This window comes from Equus caballus, chromosome 12 (genome assembly GCF_041296265.1).
Source record: "Equus caballus isolate H_3958 breed thoroughbred chromosome 12, TB-T2T, whole genome shotgun sequence".
In the NCBI taxonomy this organism is placed as follows: domain Eukaryota; kingdom Metazoa; phylum Chordata; class Mammalia; order Perissodactyla; family Equidae; genus Equus; species Equus caballus.
Window position 1 is genome coordinate 17444073 of NC_091695.1, and position 21939 is coordinate 17466011.

Here is a 21939-nt window from a genome sequence, read left to right on the forward strand (position 1 = left end):
CACCTGAATTATCACAATTGCCTCATACCTCCTACCCTCTAATACTCTATCCTCAACACAGCACTCAGAATTATCCTTTAAACCCTGAGTCAGATCATATCACACTTCTGTTAAATACTCTGCAATGGCTCTCCATATCACTCAGGTAAAATTTAAAGCCCTTACAATTACTAGAATCAGCAGCCATAATCTGGCTGTCCTGTCAGCTCTCTGAACTCCTCTCTTATGACCAACTCTTCATTGACTCCTCTGGTTATTCTGGCAGCTGACTGTTCCTCTTACAGGTCAGGTATTTTCTAGCTTTGGGGCCTTTACCTAGGCTATTGTCTCTGCTTGGAACACTTTCTCCAAGTCATTTGCATGATTATCATTTTATGTTCATAGATGAGAAGAACCAATATTTTACTTAGTACTGCCTTTAGATCTGGGCAAGCAGGGCCACGGTTCCTGGCTCCACACTTTGAAATATCTTCTGTGAAATTTCCTATGTTCTCTGCCAGTGTCTGTGACTGGGCAGACCCTTCTGGTGGGGCACCCCAGCCCACACCAGAGTGCATGAGTATCATCTCTGTTTTCTCTCTTTGGGGTGCTCTTTGATACTCTATTCCACCCATGGGGCCAATCAGATAGCCCAGGAAGCTGTGGATTCTGTAGCTGTGAACTTACCCCAGGTTCTGTGGCCAGAACCTTGGTTCCAGGAGGGCAGTCTGGCAAGCAAATGGCTTCCACAGGCTGGTTCGTTGTTTCTTTTATAATATTATACTAAGTTGATTACTAGAATGGGGTTTACATGCTTATTTTGGGTGACACAGCACAAGTTCAAGGGTATGGGCTATAAATGGTCCCCTGCTGACCCTTGACGTGGGGCAGGTATGTAGGCCATTCTCAGCAGTCACTTGTTCATGGTCTAACTGCAGTGCCACCATCTACAGCACTGCAGATGGTGGGGGTGGTGGCAACCATCTTATAGCCTGCCCATCCTTCCTGCTGAAAACAAAGGAGGTCACCCTAGCCCTTCCACAGGCTCAAGGTCACATGTCAGACAGTTCAGAGGTTACTGTACTTATCTCCTTCAAGGGCTTTTAAAACTTTTGCTCTGCAATGCTGACTGGCCCTTTCTTGCCTCCCCTGGATGTGGTGGCATTGTGCTCTCCTGTTTTGTTCTTAAACCACATGTGATGAGGGACATGACTTATATGAATGGGACCACTGTTCTTCATCTGGGCTCAGGTCTTTCATCTCCTCCCTGCAGGTGGTGGAGTGTGGAAGGCAGGGATGTGGTCAGTGTTGAAAGACATCACTTTCCAGGAATTCAGTGATTATGGCTTAAAGAGCTCAAGGGAAAACGTGGTTGGAAGGTGAGTAGTTCCATACTTACGGTATAAAATTCTAAGCAGTCAGTTTAACATGACTGGGAAATGAATTATTGCTCACATTTTCTTGTAGACTCTGGTCAACAGATTTGTATTTGTGCTCATTATCAAGGAAATATTGTTTATGGAGTCATTGGAAGCCAGTATTTAAGGGCAGTCCAATACGATGAAGCATCATTAGTTATGATGTAAAACGCCATTAAAGACATAGTATTTAGGAACTTCAGAGGCACTGTTACAACATCCAAAGGTTCTGAATAGAACAAGAAGAGATCGCTCCTTAACACTGATTTGGCTACTCAGTATCCTCACATGTAAATTGAAAAGAGATTTTATGCTTACTTAAAATCCAATCACCAAAAAGAATGAAAAGAGAACCAGTCCATCAGACTGCTTGCCATTCACTCCGTGCTTTAAAAAACCTTTCTGAAGGGAGGACAAAAATAGCTTAGATATTAGGAATAGAAACTTATTCAAGTATTTCAAGTGAAAAGAAGTTTATATTTAGGACACTGATCTCAGTGACTGTTGGGAAAAAACAATCAGGACTCAGGAAGGGCAGAGCCCAGAACATTCTCAGAACCTCAACTGTAGGTGTACCTGTATCACATGACTCAATCACTTAACATGATCCATGAACATCTGCTAGAGAATTTGAGTCATTTGGTGAATTTCTTGAGAGAGAAAACCTAATTGACCCAGTCTTGCCTGTGGATGAGTTCCTCTTGGATCAGGTGACCACCCCATGCCAATCAACTATGGGAGAATAAGGGGCACCAGATTGCATAAGGAAGTCAGCAATGAGTATCTTTTATTTGAGAACAATCAAAGAGAACTATTGAGAGAAAATGTTACTAGCAAAACCAGTATGAAAGCTGCAAGTGTAGTAAGCTGATTTTCTTCCCCTCCAACAGGAATAGAAGCCAGAGACATCTGAGAGTAAAAAATAGGTTTCAAGAGAGGATTATATTTTAATTCACTTGGTGACCTGAATTTTCTTGCCTTTGTCTACTACCCAAGTCAAAATAATTCTATTTGAATAATAATTGATACAGAGATCATTCCAATTTAGACACATCTTGCATGTCATTTCCATAATCAAGTTTCATTTATCTCAGGTGGCCAAGGGGCTTCTGAAATAAATGATTTACAGTAAAATATTTCATTTTCCCCATGCACATCAACACCAATAAAATACTTACTCATTGAGTATTGTGGACAAAAATACTAAATAATCATTTTTTTTCTTTACTTAGTCTTCCCTTTCAGGCCCAATGAAGAAGAGTATATGATATTAATTTTCTGCCAGAGTTTATGAATTAGTCACTGGAAATCCTACTGTAGTAAGATATAAATTTAAATGAGCAGAGTTTAAATTATGGCCTCAATTCATCCTAAGACTACATGTGAGACAGAGGTGAATCAAACTTAGTAAAAACCTCAGTTGTCATCTATTCCCATTTGTGGTTTCCATGATTGAATTACCATAGTCAACTGCATTCAATAACACCCTGGCATCGGTTTAGCAGAACCTGGAGTCCAGTTAGGGAATCCAGTCATTCAGTCTACAGTTCACTCATTGCTGGAAGGGACTTCAGGAGATCATTGACTCAGCTTCCAGCCTTCGGGCAGTTTAATGGTCTCCTTTGAAACTACCCTCTGCAAAATGTTTCCACCAGAACTGGGAAGCTTAATCATTTCCTCAAAGGTAGGGAGTCAATTTCAGGCTCTTTTAATGGAAGTTTAATGCAGGGACTCATTCATGGACTGCTCTTGTTTTCTAGCCTAATAAACCTTATGACACTACTGTGTACCTTATTAAAGTAAAAAGAGCATTAGAATTGTACTTAAGAGATTTGGATTCTAGGCTCAGTTCTGTTACTCATTAGCTGTATGACCCTAGGTGAGTTATTTCACTTCCTTGGTCCTCAATTCCTCATGTTTAAGTCTGGTTAATAAAAGCACAAATATTTCCTCTACACTTTCTGAGGCAGGCATTCTTTCCTTTCAAATGTAATATATTTTAGTATTTATAGAAACATTTTAAAGGTAAGTCTTCACTTTGCTGTTTAATTGATGGGGAAACTGAAGCTCAAAAACTTTAAGTAACATACCAAAACCTTCCTAGGGATTCTTCTAGTCCATTTTTAACAAAAAAGGCGAGATGTTGGGATCTGATTTTTCTCTGAGACACTTGAGCTTGTTGGCTGCCACTAGACACTTCAGTAAAACTGCAAAGCATGGTGCAATCTATTCATGGCATTCTCCCACCTCATTTTGTCTCCCATCTTTCTCCTTCCATTCCTACCCTGGACCTCTCATTCATCCTCATTTAAGGCACCTAGCATGCAATGTCATACCTTGCAGGCAATTCTTAGGCCAGACGGCTGGGTACTAACATGGTTTTCCAGGGAATAAAGTAATGTTGTAATGTAATCTAGCCCATCTTTAATAGGTTGCAACCATCCAAAAGCAAATATCTAACTTTCTTCCCTGTAAGTGTAAAGGCATGTATCTTTAACAAGAAAAAGAAAATACATAAGACAAGTATTTAAGAATTCTTTTCTCTTTTCCTCCTTTCCTATCTTCCTCTCTACATTGATTTAAAAACATAGATAAAATTAGAAATGGGAGAACTTAACATTAATAATTTTTAAATAAATAATGACTATTACTAGTGGCCATTTACAAAGAAACAACAGGAAATTAAAGAGGTTGAAAAACTTGCTTAAATTCACTTAGAGATAAGTGGTGGGGCCAGGACTCATGTCTCCCTTACATATTTCATCTTTCTAAGCCTTTAACTGGCTTCAAAGACGTTCATGCCTCTAGAAGAGAAGAGCTTAAGCAAATGACATGGAAAACGGAACAGAGTTTCTCCACCTGCAAATCCTGGTGAGCTGAAGTTTAACTAACTGGGTCCAAAGTTTACTTTTACCATTGGACTGTCTGTGCTAGGTAGCTCATTGGACATCCTTTGGGACTGAGTTGGGAGTAATGGTTTCCTTGGAGCTTCTGAGGCTAAAAGGCACTTGCAAATTTTGTGGGAATTACTATAAATATCTAATGCTATAAAAAGAAAACACTTGACTCATATTTTTCCAAAAGACAGACTCTAGGAAGAGAGCTGTCTTCAGAGAGATTTCTCTCTCAAAACACAGGAATGTTTTTCTCCAAAAGGTTTCCAAGAACTAAATTAAGAAACTTCCCCTATTTTTCATGACACTCTCTCCTGCTCCATTATGAATATTGTTTTGTTTAACCTATCGCTTCTGGGCAGGAACTGTGTGACTTATGGCCACATGCAGAGTCCTCCTTTCTCCATAACCTCCTGTGATAGAAAGCACTGATAAATCTCCATGAAGTATAATTGCGTGTTTTATCCAGGCATCATAAGATTTATCTTCTAAGTAAATTATAACTGAAGGTACAAAAAATATACTTTATTGGAAGTTATCTACTTGCTCATAAGAAAAGAGGTAAGTTTTTCAGTCTGTCTGAAATATTTTTTTTATGTTGCTTCCTCTAGACTGATTTGATGGAATCTTTTTTTTTTTTTTCTGAGGAGGATTGGCCCTGAGCTAACATCTGTTGCCTATTTTCATCTTTTTGCTTGAGGAAGATTGTTGCTAAGCTAACATCTGTGCCAATATTCCTCTATTTTATGTGGGATGTTGCCACAGCTTGGCTTGACAAGTGGTGTCAGGTCCACACCCGGGATCCGAATTGGCGAACCCCGGGCTTCTGAAGCAGGGCATGCAAACTTAATTATTACCCCACCAGGCTGACCCCTGACTGGATGGAAACTGTGCTCAGTGTGTCTTCTAAGAAGTGATGGAGCTGCGGAGAGTATTTCTACCAATGAAAGGTTATGGTGGTCCAGGGTTCCTAAGTCTTCTCTGGCCTCAGCAAAAAGCAGTACTACCTCTCAAAAGCATCTCTGTTCAGGGGCCACCGGGTGGCTTAGTGGTTGGGTTCATGCTCTCTGCTTCAGCGGCCTGGGGTTCGCCCGCCCAGATCCCTGGTGTGGACCTGTGCACCGCTTATCAAGCCATGCTGTGGCAGGCATCCCACATATAAAGTAGAGGAGGATGGGCATGGATGTTAGCTCAGGACCAATCTTCCTCAGCAAAAAGAGGAGGATTGGTGGTGGATGTTAGCTCAGGGCTAATCTTCCTCAAGAAAAAAAAAAAAGCAACTCTGTTCACAAAGTGTGCACTAATCTGTACCAAGGCATTGAGGCCGGCTTGGCAGAAATTTTTTTCTTGGGCATCTCCTCATTTGAAGAGTTTTAGGTCAGTGGTGATGTTTTGTTGGAAAGAGTATAAGACATGGCTGCACTTTCTATACACTTGAGTTTTCAAGCTCCTTGGCAACCCTTGCTCATGATCCACAACTTCATCTCCTCTCTGATTTTGGGGCAAGTCATAGTGCAGTGGTCAGGGAGAAAGAAGCTGAATTCTCTATGAAATCTTGGGTCAAATTGGCTTTTCTAATATTTTTATCAGAATTAATTCTAATTCTCTCCCCTTTCTATATCTTTCTGTGTATTGTCCTCTGACTCTTCTTTCTATGGTGTCTGCTCACTGTCACTCTCCTCTCTCCTGCTCTGACTTCATTCAGTCTCTGCCCTTTCCTCCTCTTTTCTATTATTCACTTAGGTATCTAGTTGTCTGCTTTGATATTTGTCTCACTGTGCAGTTTACAGAATTTGATTTTGGAGTTGGGACAGGAAATTAAGATATCAATTGGCATCCTTCTCTGATGGTTCAGGATTTGCCTTTTCTAGGATGCAATCTACACGATGATTGGGATTTGTGTTTTATAAGACACGGAGGGCGAATCTAGAGAGAGAAGCTATCCAGTAGCATCCACTCTACTTATAGCCTGACTGTACCTGGTGAAACTTTCTGTATCAGAGGTTAAGCTTTGTACATAGAAAAGAATAAGGCAGGGGCTGGCCCCGTGGCTGAGTGGTTAAGTTCGTGCGCTCTGCTTCGGCAGCCAAGGATTTTGCTGGTTCTGATCCTGGGTGTGGACATGGCACTGCTCATCAGGCCATGCTGAGGCAGCATTCCACATAGCACAGCCAGATGGACCTGCAACTAGAATATACAACTATGTACTGGGGGGCTTTGGGGAGAAGAAGAAGAAAGAAAAGAAAAAGAAAATTGGCAACAGGTGTTAGCTCAGGTGCCAATCTTTAAAAAAAGAACAAGGCAAGTGGCCATACTCACCTTTCAAGAAAATGTGCAGGTTAAATGAAATAAGAAAAGTGAAAATCTGTATGAATGATAAGATTAAAGAACAAGAATAATGTATAAGCTAGGATTGCTGTATCCAATTAAATGCATATATTTAACAAAGCCCATAGTAATATAGGAGCATAGAAGACAGAGGCAGATGTCCAAATTACCTGGAAAAAAGCGGGAAGACTTCTAGCATCAAATATAATTTGAACTGGTTAAAATTTCAACAGGTAAAAGTAAAAATTAGGGATTAAGGAAGCGAAAATAGGATGCTCACTACTGTGATGTCCCCAAAATCAGAGAGGTAGGATGGTCCAGGAGTGGTAGGAAATAATAGGTAAATTGAATGATAAAACCCCAGGTATGGTTGATGTGAATGTAATGCATACATCTTGTCAAGTGCTGCTTTTCTGTCTTTATGTCCCCAAATCTTCTCTTTCCTTATTGAAAATAAAATAAAATGGAATTACATGGCCTGGCTTTCATGGTTGTAAGTTATCTGCCTACAAATGTATCTTTTACAACTTTTTGATTTGATGGGACTACTTTTTATGGAGATCATCTCTGTTCACCTGAAGCAATGCATGCTTCTCCCCTTATGATTTTTTACTCGCTCTTCTCACCTAACTTCTCTCTTCACAGCAAAATGTTCCCTCCCTTTTGTCTTCATCCCCAATATGAACTTAGTGGATTGAAACTAAGTAATCGTTAATTCATTTTCTCTTTTATAGTTGTCAGAGATAATTGGAACTGCCAATCAGAGCTTGTGTAGTTTTTATATCATCTCTAGTTTATCACACTGAAGTAATATTATTTTAGCTGGATTGCAAAGAAACAAAGTTTTATTTAGATGTGTATATTTATTAGAGGTAAATGGACAATTTAAGTTACTAATATTGAAATATTGATTTAGTTAGGGAAACCCAGTATAAGCTTATTGAATACTTGAGTTTCAGAGAATCTTGTTGGAAACTACAGTTTAACACAATTAAAGCCATAACTCCACTTCTTTCTCATTTTTTAATCTTCACTAGCCAATCAATTCATTCTCTAGGGAACTTTTTTACTGTTGAAATCAAAATACATTTGGTATTATCACATACAACTGTGTGTCATTCTTATGTAATTATCATATCTAGAAGTATGTTATCCCTCTAACTTGAATAAAAAGAAGTTGAAGACGCCTTTCCATGACACACTATAGTGACTGCAGATGAGTAGGTTCTTAGTAAATATATAATGATTTGACATTGATTCATTGATTCATTGAAGGATTGGTGATTGATCAGAAAGAGGAGGAATATCCCCAAACACATACTGAAATAAATTCTAGACCATTTCTCATTAATATTAAAAGACACAGGAAAATTATAAGACAGAAGAAAGATGATAACTCCCAAATTGAAGTAATAAACTAAACTAGAAAGGGGAGAAAAATTGATAGATTTGACTGTAAAAAATTAAAAATAAATACCAAAAGAGCTCAAAACTTAAAGATATCAAAAAATTAACTGACAAAAGATATGCATAATTGAAAACAGATGAAATATAAGAAGTAAAACTATACAAAATATTACACTTTACCATTAATCAAAGAAATATATAGCATAATTTTAAGTCTATTAACCAAGCAAATAAGATAATGCCCCAAGTTAGTTTTTTATTAGAAATTTGTGCCTTATTGCTATTATTTTAGAAACAATGGGAAATGATTCAATTTGTGCATAAAAAGGGATATTTAACCAGACATATATATATGTATAACCCTGAAAAACCTGAAAGAATGAGGAAAGAACTAACAGTTACTTCTGCAGTGTGGGATTGGTTAATTATAAATTTTTGAAGGATGGTTTTTTCACCTTGCAATCTACTTTTAACTTTGGATATTTTTATGCAAATATATTCACTCTATAATTAAAATGCGTCTAATAAATATTGAAACAATCAAATTGAAAGGCTATAAAAACCTTGAAAATATTCATATTTTATGGCCACAATCTCCTAGAAATTTATTTTGATGAAATTATTAAAAATAAACAACAAGATATAAATGAGAAGAGCTTTCTTCAAAAGTTTGTATTAGGGTGAAAATTTGGAAACAAGTTAAATAAGAATAAATTATAAGATTTATATTATGAGATTGTGATGTGTTAATTTACAGTTACTAAAATGGGTAACTGTGTTATGGATACTCTTTAATTACATGGACAAAGGCTTTTAACAATCAAAAATGAAAATCAGAAAGTATGATAATATTACATGATGGTTGAAATTATATAGATATGTCTGCATAGAAATAAAGAATAGAGTAGAACAATGGGAAATATTTTTATGTTGCAAGTCTGAAATAATTTTTTTAAATTATGTTTTAAGAGTAATAAAAATTGCAAGAATACAAACCTCTGGACATTAGTGGTATGAGAATCATATGTGAGTAAAGTTTATTCAGGTTATAGAAATATAACAAGCAGCACATAAATTTGGATCCAGAGGGTGTGAAACTTAATGCCATACATCTAACATGAGTAATAGATTATTTCAAATATATAGTAATTTTCCTCAATAATGCCGAACTCAGTGATTTACCCAAATGTCTTATGTGCCCTGACTGACAATGAAGATAAAGTTATGGCGACCATGAGCCTAAAGTTGGAGAAATAATTTCTTCTTAAAGCACAATCAAACCAAGATACTTAAGAGGTCAGGAATAATGGGTGCAAATTGGTGTCCAAATCAAAAAACTGTGTTTTCTTAGTAGAGAGTCTCCAAATATATTATTTTAAAATTATATAGGGATATTATTTTTCAGCAATTAAGATGTATATACATTTTGCATACACATATCATAAACATATACTTCGTGAAGTGTCTATTAACTCTAATTTTCATATGACAAAAAAGCTTCAAGACGTTCGTTATTTGATCAAGATCATACGGCAAAGTCATTAATTCTCAGACAATGGGAGAGGGCGCAATCACTTGAAAGCTTTTTATTTTCCTCAAAAAATCTTGGTCCACACAGGAAGACCTTGAATCAATACTCATAGTTAAAGCATGGATATCATCACCAAAAACAGTTTCCCAAGTGATTATAGTGCAAGCAACACTTTGAGGCCCACAGAGTTATGTGTTAATGGAATTAGAGCTACACACTTGGAATTCAGAGTCCGAGTCCACTGCTATTGCCAAGTCAACATTTTCCCAATTTTCTTTGCAGATGAACCATTTCTCACCTGTGTCCTTTCTACATTCACTGTAGCTGTGGAGCTGAATAGCAGGATGAAGGAGTTCATTCTGCTTGGGTTAACACAAGATGTTCTAAAGGAGAAAATAGTATTTGCGGTCTTCCTGTTTCTATACCTCCCAACCCTGTTGGCGAATTTACTTATTGTGATGACCATAAGATATAGCCGGATGCTTGGGAGCCCCATGTACTTTTTCCTTTTCTACTTATCCTCTACTGATCCCTGCTCCTCAACAACCACTGCGCCTAAGTTGCTTATAGATTCTGTATCTGAGAAGAAAATCATCTCCTACGATAAGTGCCTGACCCAGATCTTTGCAGTTCACTTCTTTGGGTGCATGGAGATCTTGGTGCTCATGCTCAGGTCTTTTGATTGCTATGTGGCCACTTGTAAGCCCCTGCAGTACTCGACTATCATGAGCCAGCATGTCTGTGGTGCCTTGGCGAAACCGGCGGGGTTGGGGTCTTGTATCCATTCCTTAGTACAGAGTCTCTTGGTTTTGAAATTAACCTTCTGTGGCCCCCAATGTTATCTACCAATATTTCTGTGATATGCAACCTTTGTTGAAACTTGCCTGCATGGATACTTATGTCATGGTGTTTAACAGTGGGGCTATATGCACGGTGAGTTTCATAATCCTGCTTATCTCCTACATTTGTATCTTACATTCTCTGAGTAACCACAGTGAAGAAGGAATGCCCTCTCCACTTGCACCTCCCACGTTATTGTTATCATTTTATTCTTTGTTCCATGTATATTTACATAAACTCACCCCCTAAACACATTTCCAGTAGACAAGATGGTGGCTGCATTTTACACTATTGGGACACCCTTGCTCAACCTTATAATTTACACTTTGAGGAATGCAGAAGTTAAAAATGACATGAGAAAATTATGGTGCAACAAGCTCTTACTTGAAGTCGCAAAGAGCAGAAGGCTCCAATTGCTAGTTTCATAATAGTTTAAACAAAATTGGATTGATAGAAAAGAAAAACTGTTTGTATCCCAAGGTGGGCAATCTAGTCCTCTCTCAATAGGACATTTGAAGAAACAGGCAGGATGATCACAGAGCACAGACACATTTTATTTTCAGCCAATATCACAAAAAGTGTCAGAACATCAAGAACAGTAATATTTGTGGGAGGATAATCCCACTCCTCTCTTCTCTCTGCCTTGCAGTTTATGAGCCAGATCCTGTTGTAACTATAACTGTAGCTCCCTTTTTGTACATTATTCTTGTTTGTGTTTCTCTTCTCCACGTTTCTGATCCAAGGTGAAAAACTGGTCCCTGATTTCGACTCATCCATTTTGTTGGCAAATCGGTTCTGGATTCTGCTAAATCTAGATTTTATCTTTTCTGGCTCAACAGTGAACAGCCCAGAGTCACTACAAGAAACTTATGATCCCAGAGAAGTATATATATGTATATCTCAACTAATTAAGCGCCTATTTGATGCTTATCTCCCCTTTGTAACACCCTTAAAAATAGGCATTTCCTTTGCCTCTTGAACATGTACAAAGAGATAACTCAGGACCTTCTATTCAAACAGGGACATTTCTAGTTAGAATAAACATATTCATTGTATTGATTCATAGTTTCTCTCCATTGGCTTTAACATACTTTTTCTTTGTCATATTAATTATTTTCATATGTTCATACTATTTAGTTTTATATACATACCTATTTTTGTAATTTAAGTCTGTGGACACTTCCTTAATCTTTGGTTGATGAATTGGTGACAACTTTATAAAATTGCAAGGCTTATACTATAAAAGTCAATGCCTCATGGATGAGATCACATATATGAAAAAGGCAATAAATGACATAAAAAAACAGAACTAATGTCATAATAATCCACCACAAAATAGAAGATGTCCACAGAAGTGAGATTCCCAGCTTGGAAATACAGAACAAAATATATCAAGGAAGCAAAACTTCCATTAGGTATCAGGTGCAGTCATAGTGCAGGGAAGTATTGCACTGACTCATGTATGAAACTGACCAGCTGCTAATGCTTCTGCATTAGGAGAGAAGTTTCAGGCTATGATTTCTTGAATTCTACCTTCATCAAGCAAACTCTGTGTAGTGATTGGGCTTCCTATAGAGATTTTCCTCCTGGGAGAGAAAGATATTGACCAATGACTGGGATAAGCACTTTGGTGTTTTGATTTATATTTTTCATGGATCTCATTAAATTTATAGTCTGGTCCAAGTACTGTTAACTAATGAGTATGGACAAGAATGAGTCAGTCCATGAAGGAGCTGACAATGAGTCTATCTCTGAGAATAAATATAATTCAGACTACTTTTTTACAGGTCTGAGACCCTGAAGTTTGGTAGATGGAACCATAAATGCCACTTTGAGAGGTTTTGCGTGAGCATTCCTCTTTGGGGATAATGCCACTGAATGACCTTCACAATCTGATGACAAAAGTTTGGAAGATTTATTTAAAGCTCATATTCTTTACTAGAAAATATCTCAAAGTACAAGCCCTATAGATCATGAGGTGGGAATTTTCTGGTTTGTCGCATAAGGCGTCCATAAGATATTTGCCTTGCCAGCTTTGCCACAGAGTTAGCATTGGTATTAATTGCTATTGTTTAACATTATAAAAGCAGAAGAAGAAATGAGAAAAGGAGAAGTAGTGATGGAGATGAGATTATGGAGGGGAGGAAGCTTTTCATCTTGAATTGTAGGAATCTCCTCTGGGCAAAAGTGTTTGTGGAAAGTCATTAGTGATCAGGAAGCTTTTTTCTTTTTTCCATTAGTTGTGATTCCCTGAGCTATCTCTGAAAACGCATGTGTTTAGGACACCAAATCTCAGAGGAGAATTTTCATTTCATATGTTGTATAAATAAAATATAACCAAGAGTTCTTATTGCTTTAAATACCATCTCTATGCTGATGACTCTCAAATTTATGCCATCTCAGACCTTTCACTTGAATGCCAGACTTTTATACTCAATGACTTGCTTACACCTCCCTTATATATCTAATACCATCTTTATATTTAATGACTGATTATTCTTGTTCTAAACATACTCTACCTGTGGCCTTCCCCAGGAAATTCCGTCCTTCCAGTTTCCTAGGCTAAAAAAATGGAGTCTAAATTGGATGATATCACAGCTCCCGACTAACCTATTAAATTTTTTAATTTGATTTCAAAATATATGCAGAATATTATATACTTTCCCACTAATTCTCCTACCATCCTGGTCTAAGCTTCCATCATCTCTCATTTAGATCAAACCATAAACTCTATGAATTCTCCTTACTTCTACTCTTGTTCTGCTAAGTCCATTTTCAGCACAGCAGACAGAGGATCCTTTTAAAACTAGAGGCAAACCAGGACACTTCTCTGCTTAAAGCTGTGAAAGAGTTCCATTTCAGTCAGAGAAAAGCGCAAAATCCTCACAGTGTTTTGACCTTCTATTGCCTCTTTGGCCTCTCTGGTACTTACACACTTGCTCCCTCGGTTCCAGCCACACTGGCTTCCTTGTAATTCCTTGACTACATCAGGTAGGCTTTCACATTGCAGCGTTTGCTTCAGCTATTTTCTCTGTTTAAGATGCTCTTCCAGAACGGTGCTTGGCTAACAGCAGCTCCTTCTCACCACATTACTCTAATCTCTCCTCGAGGAGGGCTCCCTTATGCCATATTTAATGCAGCATTCCCTTCAGCACTCCAGTTCCTTTAGCTTGGTCTATTTTTTCCTTTTTAAATAGCATTTATCATCCTCTAACATACTATTTAACTTGTCTGTTCCCACTAGAATGTAAGCTCCAAGAAGGCATGGATTTTTGTCCATTTGGTCAGGAATATGTATGAAGCCAGTTGTAGAGTGCTTTGATGATAGCAGAAACTCAGTAAATGTTTGTGGTAGTTGTTGTTATTGTTGTTGTTATTGAGTGCTTAGAATTTGACAAATCTAATCTAATCATCATCTTTGGTGACCCTAATACTAGGACCTGCTGGTTTCTATAAGAATGCTTTACTTTTGAGTTCTGTAATTACTTTGAGTAAGACTAGATTTCTATAAAGGAGATACCAGGTGGTGTAGTCGTTTAAAGCATAAGAGGTTTATTCTTTTTGGTATAACAATTCCATGTAAATGGTCAAGGTTGGCAGGGCACTGCATCTCCTCCTTTTTATTCAGGAACCCAGGTTGCTTCCAAGCTGCTCCTTGGTCATCTGATATAGTATTCATGTTCAAAATCTGAGGCAAATGTTAACATCACTGGCATCACCTGGGAGCTTGTTAGAAATGCAGAATCCTAGGCTCCATCCTACACTTAATGAATCATAATTTGAACTTGCCCCTAGGAGTTTCATATGTACATTGCAGTTTGAGAAGCATTGCCATAGAGCACTGTCGTCTACAGTCGTGACACCACCAACCTGGTATCAGATGTCAAGAAGGGAAAATAAACTTGAAGAGTGCAATCCAATGTTTTAGATTTCTGCCTGTAAATTAACGTAGCCCTTCCCCTCATGTCCAATTGACAAGCAGTTTGTCACAGAGCTGCATTTAGATGGAAAGAAGGCTGGAGAATGTAGGCTGTGCTCAGGTGGCCATGAACGCAGATGCCCCTCTGTTTCTACAGAAGAAGAGAGAACAGATTTTGGTGGAGCACTAGCAGTCTCTATCCCAGGACCTGGCACCTGGAACATCCACAGAAACGTTTTTTACTCAAAATTAGAATTTACTTTGACAAATATTTATCAGCTCCCCATTATCGCCAAGTACTATTTTAGGTGGCAATGAGAAAAGAAAAACTTTGTCTTCACAGCTCATATTCTTGTGGATTATGCTATTTCAAAAAGCCCAATAGCAAGTCCAGGAGTTTTGAGTTCCCAGGCTTTGAAGAGATTGCATGAATGTTTCTTAAACTAAGGACTGTCAATTTTTTAATGATAATTTAAAAATTTTGCTTTCTAAATGTCCTACAGCACCATAAACTCCCTTTACACATCATAACTTTCATCCTCCCCAAATCTTCTTTCATTACATCTCCTGGATGTCAGGTAAATAACAAACAGAATCTCCTATACTTTCAATCTCTTATGTGAATATTTTCTTTATTTTCTTGCTTTCTTGGTTCTTCCCCCATATGCTATTTCCACTTAAGTAGGGGCTGTTTTCTCTTCCGCATCTCTCATGACAAAGGCTTGAAGATGAGATTTTGTTGTGATTGCCTTTCATTGCTACTTCCCAGCTCATACCCACTCTTTAACCCATGATTATCCTTAGCTTTTAATTTCTATTAGACTATGCCACCCACCACTTTTATTTACAAAAGTCACCTACTGCTTCTGAGGTCATTCCACCTTATTCCTTGCAGAGGTTGGCTTTTTCCTCACTGTCATTCCAACGTCTTTTGGTAATTTGGTAAAAATTGATAAAATTGGTCATTTTAATACCCACATAGATGATCCTTCCAATTTGCTGACTTCTAAACTGACCCATTGACTCATTTTCTTCCAGGAATCTTGTCGTTTAATCAATCTTAGCTGCTCGCTCCCATGGTCATCCTTAGACCTTGTAATTGCCAATAATTTAAAATCTTCTAAAATCTCAATTTCAACCCACTAATTTTCAACCACATCTCCATTATTTCCAGCTTATTTCCAATAGCAAATGCTAACAATCCTTGGAACCCACCGTCACACCTAAACCATTGTTCCTGCCAACTTTTTACATGACACCAGGGATGTTTCTGCCTAAGAACCTTTGCACAGGTTGTTTTTTGTGTCTTAATATTCTTCCTCCAGATATAAGCATGACTTATCCCCTTGCTTTCTTTAGTATATTATTAAAATGTGTCTTCTCAATAATGGCTTTTCTGGCTACTTCCTAGAAATGCAACTCCCACCAACATTCTGTACCCCCTATTCCTCCATCTCTGCTTAATTTTTCTCCTAAGCACTTATTCTCTAACATGTCATACAGTTTAGCTGTTTATTTTGTTTCTTTTTGTATATATTCTAGAATAAAACTTATATGAGGGTAGAGACTTGTGTCTTTTTAAAAATATTTTACTGTTAAATTCCCAGTGCCCAGAATAGCACCTGGCACACAGAAAGTGCTGTCAAAAGTCCAGAAATAGGGGCTGGCCCAGTGGAGTAGCAGTTGGGTTGGCACAATCCACTTCAGCTGCCTGGGGTTTGCTGGTTCGGATCCCAGGTGTGGACGTGGGAACCACTTATCAAGTCATGTTGTGGCAGATGTCCTGCATATAAAGTAGAGGAAGATGGGCCCAGATGTCAGCTCAGGGCTAATCTTCCTCAAAAAAACAAAACAAACAAAAAAAATCCAGAAATAGCAAAATTAAAAGCATCAAATAAATAAATAATATTTGGTAAGAGTTAATTGTGTGTGAACTGGGAGCTTCCAAACTCAAAGACTGATATGAAGCTCAAGGATGGCTTGATATGAAGATGCAGGATGGCTTCTAAAGTGAAAATAAGGAAGTTGTGGACCTTTATAATGATTGGTAATTACGATGGGAGTTTCCAGATGGCAGGGGATTGGTTGAAAGTGATTATCTTGTACCATTTTTAGGAAGATGACTTTTAAGTTTCTTTTATGATTGTCAGAGGCATTTATAAGAAATAGCCTAAGTTAAGTTTTGCTCCCATTCATGAAATAAGCTAGATTTGGTTTTGCTTACGTGGCTTAAATGGTATTGTCTGCTCAGGGGATTCTCAAGTTCTGTCTCTATTTTGTATTTAATTTTAACAATTCCCCCCTTTTTGCCATTCTCTCAGCAAGGTGAGTGTGTGACCAACTAGTCTTGGTCTCCACTGTTGATGTAGCCACACTGAAGAATTACATATGTGGAGTTTCCACTAGTTGAGTAGTCAAGATGGAGAGTCATGTAGTTGCTGTTACCAACAGTTATATCATCATCATGGTGATGGGCAGTCAGATCATTGAATTCCTCAAGTTGTCTAATCCTGATGGATAGACTTTGATGTGAGTGGCTGTCAAAAGGCACTTAAAACCCTTGAGAGGATACAGTGCACTAGAGAGGTTAATATAATGACTATCAGGAGAAAAATAGCCAAGGACTGAAAAATTCCCCAGAGCAGATATTCCCAGAAGCCACGATTTAACCAAATAAATAACGTATATGGGTTATAATCAGATTCAGGTTTTACCTTTCTATGTCAATGTATTTTTTTTAGTTGTTTACTTAGGCACAACATGATGGGTTAGCAATCACATAACCTCATGATTATTTAGGACAGGATGAACATGAGGATATTTTATTTCAGGAGGTAGTATTGCAGGTAAGGTTTTGTCTAAATTAGGTCTGTATATAATGTGAATAATCAAGAAATTTAATAAGAGGCATTTCTTTGGAAGTAAAATAAAAACAAAAGTTGATAGTTTGAGTAAATTATAAATTCAGTTTCTGTGTTTGGAGAGCAGCCAGGTGAGAAAATTCATAAATTTGATTTTGAAGTATCTTTAGATAGTGGAATGAGGATGGTAGTTTCAATCAAATTGATTTTCTTAGTTTGCAGTTTGACTGTTTGTGATGGTGTCATTCGATGTTCATTGAACTTTCTTGAGTGGCACAGACAGGAACGGCATGAAGGATGTCCATATGTGATCTCGTGTGCTGGTTTCTCTGAGGTCTATAATTAGATTAAAAAAACCTCAAAGACAATTAACAGGACTAGAATCTGATAATGGATACACCACCATTTTCTCTTGAAACAATTTTTTCCATAATTATTCCATTTTTATCAAAGATATTTACAATGAGACTAATTTGTTTGTAAAATAAGTCTAGTCTTATCAAACTGGAATTATTTACATAAATGTAGCAAGAATAATAATTCTATGCATATTCTCAAATATGACATTTCAGTGAAATCTTTGGTAGTATCCAAGGGGGCTTATCAGCACCATAAAGTCAATCTTAGTTCTGTAATATTGGCTTGTAGTAAGAAATCTCAGGTTAAACCTTTAATGTCTCTTTAGGTTAAGATGTCAAGCTAAGGACTTGTCTACCTGTATCCTATTACAATAACAGATTCTTATTTAACATGTAAATACATATATAATCACGAAACATTAAAAAAAAGTTTCTTAAATCTGGAGGAAACAGGCAGGGAGAAGAAGATAAATATTTCAACTTTGTTTACAAAAGTATACTTTATCATCTAGATGTACGTTATAGACAGTTTCATAGAGAGGAGTAAAAAGAGTCCTTTAAATCAGGAAAACAAAACATTAAAGAACCAGCAATGCTTTAAATGAAGTCATAAAAATTATAATCATCCTCATCATTCAATATCCTGGAATTAGTTCTTATTTTGCTTAATCTTTGGTTATCAGCTTTATGAATCAATCAGCTTTCCATTCGAGTTTTAGAAATTCTTACCCAATTCAGTGTTATGATCTAAAGTTATCAGAAAACTGCATTTTAAAGTACTTGTCAGATTCTTTACCATGAATCCCTTTGAAAATGGAGCATTTTTGCCTGTAGTTGATTATAAACGATTTCAGAGAAGACTCAAGAGTAAAACAGTAACTGTCTGTGAATGATAAAAATCTTAAAATTAGCCATGGTTAAAGATCTGGTGAAAGTTCACCAAAAAAAAATTTATGAAATTGAGAAGCAAATTGTTACTTTTGTAATATACAGTATTGTAAACCAATAACTGGAATTATGACTGATAACATTACACTAGAACATATATTTTTAGAAAATTTGTATAATTTTTGGAACACGTTCATAAAATATCAGATGTGAATGTATTCTGAGAAGGTTAAACATTACTTTTTATTTAATGATGTTTCTCATGCAATTTAACATATAAAATAAGCCTAAACAAATTAACATTTCTCTTTTATAAGGAGAGAGAGCAAATCTTTTGAAATCTTCCCTGGGCCCTGTGGAAAATTCCAAAGTTAGTTTGAGGTCAAAAAGACGTCATTGAGCATTTGATTTGGGGAAGTTTGTTAAAAATGTCAAAAGATTTAAACACTTGATCAATTAGGATCATAGGTCACTGTGAAACAATATTTAGTTCTTTAACCAAAGCAACAATTTAAAGATTTCAAAGGTAAATATAGAAAGTTACATAGTTGTAAAAAATCTTAGCTTTTTTAAAATTGAAAAGACTCAGTTTTCCTAAGTAATCAAAGATCTGATAATGATAATGTGGAGCACAGGAAATATTTCCTAAGACACAGAATCATGTTTTCCCAGGCAGGTTGCACTAAAAGTGAAGAAAACCTTTTAGATTTTTTAAAAGAGTTTGATCACTTTCTTATTTATGCTTTCTTTTTGGGGGAAAGTGGTGAGGAAGGTTGGCCCTGAGCTAACATCTGTCGCCAACCCTCCTCTTCCTTTTTTCTCCCCAAAGCCTCAGTACGTTGTTGCATATCCTAGTTGTAAGTGCTTCTGGTTCTTCTATGTGGGATGCCACCACAGCGTGGCTTGATGATGCTGTGTAGGTCCATGCCCAGGATCCAAACCTGCAAACCCTGAGTCACCAAAGCGGAGCATATGAACTTAACCACCACGCCACCAGGCTGGCCCCTATAATTTTTATTAAAAGCAGACCAATAATCTAAGAAGTTTTGTGATTTTAACAGGAAATTAAAGTAATTTTGTGTCAGTACATTATTGAGCTCATTTAAAAATGCTTATATATAAATCTATTTAATTTTAGCCAGCTCTGACCTCATAACATAAAATATCTTTTCCATAAAACTTCTGCTACTTTCCATATCCTTTTAGATTTTTTCTTATTCTTTTTCATTTCTTATTCTGCAACAACCAATCATTTTATTTTAGAAAACATTACTCTTTTTCCTTCAGAAAAACACATCCTATACTCCTTGCATATTCTACATATAAAAATACAACCAATTTTCTTCTCATACACTGTAAACAAAGTTGTTTCCCTTCACTCTTATTGTTTCTAGTCATTCTAGTTTTACATATTTATTATAGATTTTAACTATTCGTAATCTTTACTTTCCAGAGAATACTAGAAAGCAGGTAATTGTGAACTGTCATCATATATTAGCTTTCTGTAGTAGATTAGCAAATTTACAAGTACACAATTATACAAACTTATACTTTTTAGAGATATATGTTTTTCATAGTACTATTTTTTAATATGACAAAGGATATATTTATTAATAGACCCAAATACCTTTTGTCTCTCTACAAAAAATTAAGAAGCCCAAAGTAGATAAATTATAAACTTATGTTTAGCAATCAATGTCTTAGTTTGTTATTTTATTTAGAAAAGATCTAGATATTCAATGAATATCCATTATTTAGTTTAACTTAGTATAAATTTTTATTTACATTTATTTAAATTATGTGTTTTTAGCAATTATACTTAGATTAGACATCAAATAGCTAACTAACATCTTAAGTTATTTTTCTTGCTGACACGTTTGATAACATATAGTATGAGCTTATTTGACTAGTAAACCCAGGTAGATGGTGTTGTATGTTTGCATTACATTTATTATTGACAATTCTGAAGACATTCTTGTTTTTATTAAAACAACAAACTTAAACTAGCTTTTATTTATCAAAGATTATCCTGATCATATGAACTTGAAAACCATTTGGGTTTGATTAAATATTTCTGAGAGTTTTAGGAATACTTAATTTATATAAGTGTTTATTTTTCTTTAAGCCAATTAAATGGAACTCTTTTAAAAATCACATGTACATAATATACATAAACACATAGATACACATAAACATATAGATAGACACACAGATCTTATAGGTTTTATTTTAAAATTTTAGCCATGTCTCAGGTATAATAATACAAAACTCAAAAGAAAAGCTTGATCCAAATTGTGCTTCTGCAAGATGGACTAAGTTAAGGTTATCTGCTCAGTTGGAAAAAGTTTTTAAGATTTTTTATTTGTACACTATAAGGATTCTTTTAGAGGAGCTATTTTTGGATTCCTTTCAGTCTTTTAGAAGCTTCCACATACCAATCAAAGAATGTATTCCATTGTCCCCAAGATGTTTGAGATGTTCTTTTCAAAGGTGCCCCTTAAGGTTGACTACCTTATCTAAGTCAAAATTTCTCCAAAGTGGTCCCTAAAATTCTGAATTATCCAAAAGTTCTCCCATTTTTCCAGAAAGCACAAGATCCCGGTCCACACTTACTATACATATGACAGACAGGAGTCTTTTCTTTTTCTTTTTCTTTTTTTATTTTGCTGAGGAAGATTTGCCCTGAGCTAACACTTGTGTCAATCTTCCTCTATTTTGTACGTGGGTCATCACCACAGCATAACCATCGATGGGTGGTGTAGCTCCACACCTAGGAACCAAACTCAGGCTGCCACAGTGGAGCACGTGAAACTTAACCACTAGGCAATGGGGTCAGCCCCAAGACAGTAGTTTTTAAGGGAGGAGCAGAAGGAGATTTTGACCACCTGGTTATTGGATTTTGGATTCCCTGAAACAAATAATCCATGGGAATCCTGGTAATTTTCCTGCTGCCTAAAACCCAGGGAATCATGGGTCTCTCCTCTTACAGACAGAAGAGTGACCCACCAAGAAGCTTCAACAAACAAAATACAGGTAGGCATAACAATCTACATGTTGTAAACACATTGCACATGATTCATCTTCAAGGTAAATCAAAATTGAAAGAGCACAAACTATCAGCTCTCTATTGAATATAATCTCTTTTTGTTGAATTAATGAATAATAATAAAGATACATAAACAGGCTTCTGTTCCTGGATGAGATTCAATAACTTGTGGCCTAAAGTGTTGTTGTCATGAACAACTAGAAAAGCCAGAAACAATAGAGAAATCACCTGTATGAGGTACTGGAGACCTGCTGAGGTAAGCGAAACTGAAAGGGAGACAAGATCTTCAATAAAGTGAGTTGAATTCTGTGGCTGCTTTTACCCTGGGAGCATTTGTTCATTCTGGGCATAGACAAGAGGCTGAGAGTCTGGGCTTTACACCAGTGAAGTGTTCCTCCTGGGGCTTGGGTGAGGTCAGAGACAGAAGCAGAGCTTTTGGAGGAAATTTGGAGAGTATCAATCATACAGT

General features: G+C 36.6%; 1 protein-coding gene and 1 long non-coding RNA gene across 3 annotated transcripts in view; one reads left to right on the plus strand and one right to left on the minus strand.

Moving 5' to 3' along the window:
* The window catches only part of LOC111775925 (olfactory receptor 4A15-like), a 50024-nt gene extending 42922 nt beyond the window's left edge, over positions 1–7102 (plus strand). Inside the window, exons 8-9 of one of the 2 annotated variants that reach the window (XR_011423929.1) lie at positions 1253–1358; positions 4171–4456. The gene's annotated coding sequence lies outside the window, so the exon portion shown is untranslated. Of the gene's footprint in view, positions 1–1252 lie in introns of both variants that reach the window. The other variant, XM_070229591.1, reaches the window with a different exon arrangement.
* Positions 7103–13924: 6822 nt separating this feature from the next.
* LOC138916634 (uncharacterized) lies at positions 13925–17830 on the minus strand. Its single transcript, XR_011423932.1, has 2 exons — positions 15939–17830; positions 13925–14531 (listed from the first exon to the last, which is right to left on the minus strand). It is a non-coding gene; the product is annotated as an uncharacterized lncRNA (long non-coding RNA).
* Positions 17831–21939: the final 4109 nt, after the last annotated feature.